Here is a 9,298-nt window from a genome sequence, read left to right as displayed (position 1 = left end):
TTGGGTGGGAAGGGACGAGTGGACCAGGGAGTTACGGAGAGAACGGTCTCTGCGGAAATCGGAAAAGGGAGGAGATGGGAAGATGTGGCCAGTAGTGGGACCAGAAACGTCACCCATTCCTTCTCTCCTGAGATGCTGCCCGACCTGCTGAGTTATTCCAGCATTTTGTGATACCTACACTTAGAGGGTGGTGGGTCCATGGAAGGGGTAGAGCCAGGTACAATTACAACCTTCAACATACCTTTGTCCAGGTACTTAGATAGGAAATGTAGACACAAGAAACTGCAGATGCTGGTTTACAAAAAAACGACACAAGGTGCCGAAAGGTCTCCCATCTTTTTTCTCCGGAGATGCTGCCTGCCCCATGGAGTTACCGAAGCACTTTGTGTCTATTCAAGGGTGGGTGGAATATGTGCCAGGCACAGGCAAGAGGGATCAGCTCTATTAAGCAACTTTGGCATGGACAGGATGGACCGAAGGGCATGTTTCCATGCTCTATGACTCTATGACAAGCACACAAACACAGATGCATGCACAAATTTAGACACGTAGGGTGGCACGGTGATGCAGCAGTAGAGATGTTGCCTTACAGTGCCATAGACCCGGGTTTGATCTGTATGGAGTTTGTACATTCTCCCTGTGACCGTGTGGGTTTCCTCTGGGTGCTCCCACTCTCCAAAGACATGCAGGTTTGTAGGTTAATTGTCTCCGGTAAGGATTGTAAATTGTCGCTAGTGTGTAGGATAGCGTTCGTGTACAGGGTGGTCGCTGGTTGGCACGGACTCGATGGGCTGAAGGGCTTGTTTCCGCGCTTTATCTCCAAACTAAACTAAACATAAGCACACACAACGACATATACAAAAATAAAACACTTTAAAAAATACCAAAGGAATTAGAACAGAATGCAAAATAAAACGAAAGGAAATATACTCCCTTTCATGACCAACAGGGACTAAAACAATGCACCAAGTCGGTTCTGTACAGTGATTTATTAATCCTCAGATAACGCTGTGGTAATTGGAAGCCTGGGGGGGACCATCTTTCTTCGTCATTCTTTCTTTCGCTTGATCAATCATGTTAGCATTGACCCTTGGCAACCGCCAGCTCTTGCCCATTGCAGATGGTGCTTGGTTCCTGAGGAAGGACAATGGGCTGGTTAGTCATTGCCTCACCCTCTGGCACGCCCTCCTCGCGCTCCTTTAGGGACTATCTTGTAGAACGTTGTGTTGGCCGCTCGTAGCTAACACCCACTGACTCCAGCTGCTCTTCCAGTAACTGTAGACATAGCCTCGCTAATTCCTAGCTGAAGAAAGATACAAAGTTGGCAGGGAGAACATTTTGAATTCTGAAAGCAGGCATGGAAACAAAGCAAGGCCAGAACAAAAAGAGAAACATGTAAAGACATAAAAACATTTAAACATTTCCACTGATACACCGTACTGTTGGGTCGGTTTGGGAACAGCTCTGCCCAAGACCGTAAGAAATTGCAGAGAGTTGTAGATGTAGCCCAGTCCATCACATGGACCAGACTCCCCAACATAGATTCCATCTGCACTTCATACTGTCTCGGGAAAGCAGCCAACATAATCAGAAACTTGTCCCAACCCGGTCATTCCATCTTCTTCCTGCTCCCATCCAGAAGATAGTACAGAAGTTTGAAAGTGCACACCACCAGAGTCAGGAACAGCTTCTTCCTGTCTGTGATCAGGCTTCTGAATGGTCCTTCCATAAACTAGGTACTGTCCAATTCACCTCTACCCCATTGTGGACATTGAACTTTGTCTATGGAACTGATGCGCTACAATGCTGAGAACTATATCCTGTACTCTGTATCTTCCTCTTTGACCTATCTATTGTACTTGACCTATCTGTTGTACACTGCACAAGATTCCAGCATCAGCAGTTCCTTGTGCCTCCAAATTATTCCTTCCTGGTGAAGGCTTCAATACCCTTCACTTGCCTCAATGAGTTCACTCCAACAATACCATTCCCTCTATCACAAGTTTACAGTGGTGGCAGTGTGCACCAGTTACAAAATGCACAGTTTCTTTAACAACACGTGATCACATCTATTCTGGGAAGGACATGGAAGTAGGAGTACAGATGATCACACCTGTAAGTTTCCCCTTGTAGTATATCGTTAAACATTGAACATACTGTTTTCCCTGTATCAATGTGTGTTTATATGTGTGTTGTGATCTTACAAGGAGCAGCTGCCAGGTATGTCTGCTTCTATGTAACAATTTTACTAAAATAGTCCATTGAACAGTACAGCACAGGAACAGGCCCTTCGGCCCACCATGTCTAGCATACCATGATGGCAATTTTAACTAAAAGGAGATGCTGGACTAAATTGGATTGTTTTCACTGGGATGTCAGAGGCTGATGGGAGATCTGATAGAAGTTTGTAAAATTATGAGAGGCATAGATTGTGTAGACAGTTAGAACCTTTTTTCTCAAGGAAATGCCAAATATTAGAAGGTGTAGGTTTAAGGTGAGAGGGAGGCAAAGTTAGAGGCTTTTTCACACAAAGAGTGGTCAGTGACTGGAATGTGTTTAAGAGGCATTTATTCAGACTCAGGAATAGACAAGGATTGGAGGGATATAGGAACAGTGACAGCAGGTAAATCCAGAGACTAGGGTTTAAATCCTGCAGGCCGGGGCTGTCAACCCACCTGGATCTAGGCCCAGTTCCAGACGGAGAGTCTGAAGGAGGGTCTGAAGGAGGGTCCTGACTCGAAACGTCACCTGACCATATTCTCCAAAGATGCTGCCTGACCCGCTGAGTTACTCCAGGAGTGTAGGAAAATAACTGCAGATGCTGGTACCGGAAGCCCATTCCATACAGCCACAACCCTCTGAGTAAAGAAGTTCCCCCTCATGTTACCCCTAAACCTTTGTCCCTCAATTCTGAAGCTATGTCCCCTTGTTGGAATCTTCCCCACTCTCAAAGGGAAAAGCCTACCCACGTCAACTCTGTCCGTCCCTCTCAAAATTTTAAAAACCTCTATCAAGTCCCCCCTCAACCTTCTACGCTCCAAAGAATAAAGACCCAACCTATTCAACCTCTCTCTGTAGCCTAAGTGCTGAAACCCAGGCAACATTCTAGTAAATCTCCTCTGTACCCTCTCCATTTTGTCGACATCCTTCCTATAATTTGGCGACCAGAACTGCACACCATACTCCAGATTCGGCCTCACCAATGCCCTGTACAATTTCAACATTACATCCCAACTTCTATACTCGATGCTCTGATTTATAAAGGCAAGCATACCAAACGCCTTCTTCACCACCCTATCCACATGAGATTCCACCTTCAGGGAACAATGCACAGTTATTCCCAGATCACTCTGTTCCACTGCATTCCTCAATTCCCTACCATTTACCCTGTACGTCCTATTTTGATTTGTCCTACCAAAATGCAGCACCTCACACTTATCAGCATTAAACTCCATCTGCCATCTTTCAGCCCACCCTTCCAAAAGGCCCAAGTCTCTCTGTAGACTTTGAAAATCTACCTCACTATCAACTACTCCACCTATCTTAGTATCATCTGCATATTTACTAATCCAATTTGCCACACCATCATCCAGATCATTAATGTAAATGACAAACAACAGTGGACCCAACACAGATCCTTGGGGCACTCCACTAGACACTGGCCTCCAACCTGACATACAATTGTCAACCATTACCCTCTGGTATCTCCCATTCAGCCATTGTTGAATCCATCTTGCAACCTCACTATTAATACCCAACGATTTAACCTTCTTAATCAACCTTCCATGTGGAACCTTGTCAAATGCCTTACTGAAGTCCATATAGACAACATCCACAGCCTTGCCCTTATCAATTTCCCTGGTAACCTCTTCAAAAAATTCAAGAAGATTAGTCAAACATGACCTTCCAGGCACAAATCCATGTTGACTGTTTCTAATCAGGCCTTGATTATCCAAATAATTATATATATAATAATGATTACCAGCTTCCCCCAACATTTTAATACACAGGCATTAAAAGAATGCCACACTGGAGCCCAGCAACCAGCTTAAATGCAATCCTCATTTGTGGACTTTATTCACTGTCCAAAAATAAAGTCTGGCAAGTTATAGAGAGACCAGCGAGAGCTTGGTGGTCTGTGGAGGAAGGTGTCCAGTGCTCACTGCTGGTTGGGAGACAAGCTCGCCGCACATGCATTGGGACTGAGGCCACTCTGTCCATCCTATCATCTGCTAGTTCTCCTAAAAATAAGGGACACAAAGTGCTGTAGTACCTCAGCAAATCAGTCGGCGCCTCCGGAAAGCACGAAAACACGGCCTATGCTAGTATCTAGAGACGTTGCCTGACCCACGGAGTTACTCCGGCAGTTTATGGTTTTTTTTTGTAAACCGACCGAAGGACTTGGTTAATGTACCACACTGTCGCAGTGGCAGAGTTGCTGCCTTACAGTGCCAGAGACCTGGGTGCGATCCTGACTACAGGTGCTGTCTGTACGGAGTTTGTATGTTCTCCCTTTGAGCTTGTGGATTTTCTCTGGGTGCTCTGGTTTCCTCCCGCACTCCGCAGACATACAGGTTTGTAGTTTGATTGGATTCCGTACATTGTCCCCAGTGTGTGGATAGTGTATGGGGTGATCACTGGTCGGCATGGACTCTGTGAGCCGAAGGGCCTGTTTCCGCACTGTATCTCGAGAGTCTGAAAGGCACAATAACAACATTTTACAGACATTTGGAAAGATACATGGATAGGAAACATTTGGAGGGATATGGGTCAAATGTAGGCACATGTGCTTAGTATCAATGGCATGGACAAGATGGGCCGAAGGGCCTGTTGCCTGTTGTATGACAATGACTCTGTATGCTTCCCCCACGTGCCTTTATGCCTTAACACATCTCCTCATCTGACACCCTTTTGTCTCCTTTTCATATCTAGCTTTTGTCCACCCATCTGCCAAACAAAACCCTCCCTCACCTTCACCCATCTATCATCTACCAGGCTTTGTCCCATCCTTACTTATTTTACAGCTTTGGCATGGTATGGTATGGTATGGCATGGTATGGCATGTCATGGTATGGTATGGTATGGTATGGTATGGCATGGCATGGCATGGCATGGTATGGTGCGGTGTGGTATGGCATGGCATGGTATGGTATGGTATGGCATGGTGCGGCATAGTATGGCATGGTATGGTATGGTATGGTATGGCATGGCATGGCATGGCATGGTATGGTATGGTGTGGTGTAGTATGGCATAGTATGGCATGGTAAGGCATGGTATGGTATGGTGATATGGTGTGGTATGGTATGGTATGGTATGGCATGACATGACATGGTATGGCATGGCATGGTATGGTATGGTATGGCATGGCATGGCATGGCATGGCATGGTATGGTATGGCATGGTATGGTATAGCATGGCATGGCATGGTATAGTATGGTGTGGTATGGCATGGCACGGTATGGTATAGTATGGCATGGCATGGTATGGTATAGTATAGTGTAGTATAGTATGGTACGGTATGGTACGGCAGGGTATGGTATGGTATGGTATGGTATAGCATGGCATGGTATGGCATTACTTTATTTGTCACATGTACAGTGAAATTCATTTTTGTACACAGTCCAGTACAAGTATCACTATACAAGAGCACTCTCTCCCCTACTATAATCAGTCTGACCCCAAGCCACACCTATCCATTTCCCCCAAAGCTGCCGCCTGACCCACCGAGTTACTCCAGCAATATTTGTTTCACATCTCAATTCCATATAGTTATATAAAATGCCAAACATTTCCTTTATTTGTAATAGTCTATACATCCATTTATACACTGTACAATGTGAATTTCTTCTTTTTGTTCATAGATTATAGTTCTTCATAGATTATAGTTCAGCATTTAACACGGTCATCATGGACAGACTGGTTTCTAAACTAATTGATTTAGGACTCTCCCAATCTATCTGTAACTGGATTAAGGACTTCCTGACCAATCGGCCCCAGATGGTCAGATTAGGCCCTCACACATCCTCCACTCTCACAATCAGCACCGGCTGCCCACAAGGATGCGTGTTGAGCCCCCTTCTCTACGCCCTCTACACCCATGACTGCACCCCCACTCATCCTACCAACTCCATCATCAAGTTTGCGGATGACACGACTGTGGTTGGACTCGTCTCAGGAGATGACGAGACAGCCTACAGAGATGAAGTCCAAAAACTGATAGGATGGTGTGCGGAAAACAATCTGGCTCTGAATCCTTCCAAGACAAAAGAACTCATAATAGACTTCCGAAGACACAATACGGGCTACACACCACTGCATATCAGTGGGGTTTGTGTGGAAAGGGTCCCTACCTTCAAGTTCCTAGTTCTCCTGGACCACAAACACCATAGCGGCAGTCAAAAAGGCACAGCAGCGGCTCTACTTTCTGAGGATCCTCAGGAAGAACAACCTGCAAGAGCAGCTGCTAGTGACTTTCTACCGTTGCACCATCGAGAGTGTGCTGACGTACTGTATTTCTATGAGGTACACCAGCAGCTCAGAGGCAGACAAGAAAGCCCTTCAGAGGGTCATCAACTCTGCAAAGAAAATCATTGGTTGCCCACTGCCCTCTCTAGAGGAACTTTACTCCGTCCACTGCCTCAGTAGAGCAGCCAACATCCTGAGGGATCCTTCCCACCCTGGTCATCAGCTGCTCCAACTGCTGCCCTCTGGTAGACGGTTCAGGTCCATTACATCACGGACTAATAGACTCAAGAACAGCTTCTACCCCAGCGTCATACGTGAGCTGAACACTGCCAGACACTCACATAAAACTGAATGGAAGGAACGGAACTGATCGGAACACTGTCAGTTACTTGTCAGAAAACGCGGCACGGTAGCACAGCGGTAGAGTTGCTGCTTTACAGCGAATGCAGCGCCGGAGACTCAGGTTCGATCCTGACTACGGGTGCTGCACTGTAAGGAGTTTGTACGTTCTCCCCGTGACCTGCGTGGGTTTTCTCCGAGATTTTCGGTTTCCTCCCACACTCCAAAGACGTACAGGTATGTAGGTTAATTGGCTGGGTAAAATGTAAAAATTGTCCCTAGTGGGTGTAGGATAGTGTTAATGTACGGGGATCGCTGGGAGGCACGGACTTGGAGGGCCGAAAAGGCCTGTTTCCGGCTGTATATATATGATATGATATGATAAGCCTCAATTTAATACATGTTTACATCCTACTGCACTTATATTGCTTAACATTTGCTAAACCTATTACATGTTACACCCGACCGCACCTTATATTTAATTACATTATTTCTTTTATTTAATTAAATAAATGGCACTACCGATGCATTTGCAATATGTTAGCTCTCATTGCTGTGCAATAACTTGCTGTCTTGATTGCACTGTACACTGCCTTGACCGTATTGGAATTGTTTTGTCTATATTGTATTAGAGGTCAGTTTGTTTAATTCAGTAGATTAGGTTTAGCTTGGTATGGATAAAGGTTTATCCTTTATACTGTCTGCTGTGTGTGATTGCATCATCTGGACTCCTTTAATTTCGCTGTACTTTGTGTAGTGACTATAAAGGTTTTTTACATTAAATTTTTTTTTTTCCTTTCCATTTAGTGTTTAGTTTAGTATCGTTTCAATTAGTTGTTTAATTTAGTTAAGTTTAATTTAGTTTATTGTCACGTGTACCAAGGTACAGTAAAAAGCTTTTAGTTGCGTGCTAACCGATCAGCGGAAAGACTGTATGTGTATCCACAGTGTTCAGATACAGGATAAAGGGAATAACGTATAGTTCATGGTAAAGTCCAGTAAAGTCCGATCAAAGTCCGACCCTCAGACTGAGGGTCTTCAATGAGGTAGATGGGAGGTCAGGACCGCTCTCTAGTTGGAGATAGGACGGTGTCATTGTATTCAATGGCGAGGCTGTGCAAGTCCAGAGTTTAGAATAATTCCGCCTATGTCAGCTGTTCTTAATCCTGTTTAGTAATGATATGAAGTCTAACTTGTTGCAATCGTCAATCGAGATTAAATACATCAGAATGCTTCTGGGAAAGAGGGCTCTGATTGCTTCCAAACCATGTTCCATCTGATCAGATCCACATGCAACTTAGATCAAGGCAGAAATGTCAAAGACCAGAGGGCACAGACTTGCGGTGAGAGGGCCAAAGTTTAAAGAAGATGTGCAGGGCCGTTTTTTTACACAGGGGAGCATGGAACGTGCTGCCAGGGGCGGTGGTGGAGGCAGATACGATAGTGATGTTTAAGAGGGTTTTAGATAGGCACATTGATAAGCAGGGAATGGAGTGATAGGGATCACGTGCAGGCAGAGGAGATTAATTTAACTTGGCATTGTATTCAGTACAGATGTTGTTGGCCAAAAAGGCCTATTTTGAATTGTAGGAAACTACTGATTCAATTGGTAAACCAGGCATCAGAGATATGTTTATGTTAGATTTTACATTTTAGACTTTAGAAATACAGTGTGGAAACAGGCCCTTCGGCCCACCTGGTCCTCGCTGACCCTGTACTCTGGCACTATCCTACAAACTAAGGACAATTTACAATTTTTACCAAAGCCAGTTAACCTACAAACCTGCATGTTTTTAGAGTGTGGGAGGAAACTGGAGTTCCCGGAGAAAACCACGTGGTCGTGGGGAGAAAGCATAAACTACGTACAGACATGATACAGCTGGGAATTTAGAAAGCAATGAAATACGTATGGAATACACACTTCAAATAAATCTCAATCATGCAGAAATATAATTGAATGAACAATCAAGGGATAAACAAGATTAGAATATTTAACTGAGAGCAATTACCAATAAAATTAAAAGGATTTTCCGATGGGTTTTGTTTACACAAGATTAGTATTAAGCGTCCGGAAATGTTTTAAGCATTTTCTGTGGAAACATTAAGGAGTGCAGTAGTTTGGGATTAATTTAGTTTCACAGATACAGTGTGGAAACAGGCCCTTCGGCCCACTGAGCTCTAGCCTCTAGTTTTTGATATTTCCACCTGGGAAAAAGGTTCTGACTGTTTACCCTATCCATGCCTCTGATCATTTTTATAATCAGGATTCCCCTCAATCTCCAGCTCATTATTGAATTCTCCAACTTTAGATAATTTACTCTTTCTCCCTACATTACAACGAATAATTTCTGCTGCAAGTCTCCCTTTAGTTGTTTTGGCTCAGTTTCTCTCTCTCTCTCTCTGCTGGTAGAATTTGACTTATTTAGGGAGATACGGCGTGGAAACAGGCCCTTCGGTCCACTGAGTCCATGTCGACCATCGATCACCCATTCA

Source organism: Rhinoraja longicauda, chromosome 13 (genome assembly GCF_053455715.1).
Source record: "Rhinoraja longicauda isolate Sanriku21f chromosome 13, sRhiLon1.1, whole genome shotgun sequence".
Lineage (NCBI taxonomy): Eukaryota > Metazoa > Chordata > Chondrichthyes > Rajiformes > Arhynchobatidae > Rhinoraja > Rhinoraja longicauda.
Note: the sequence above shows the minus strand (reverse complement) of the source record.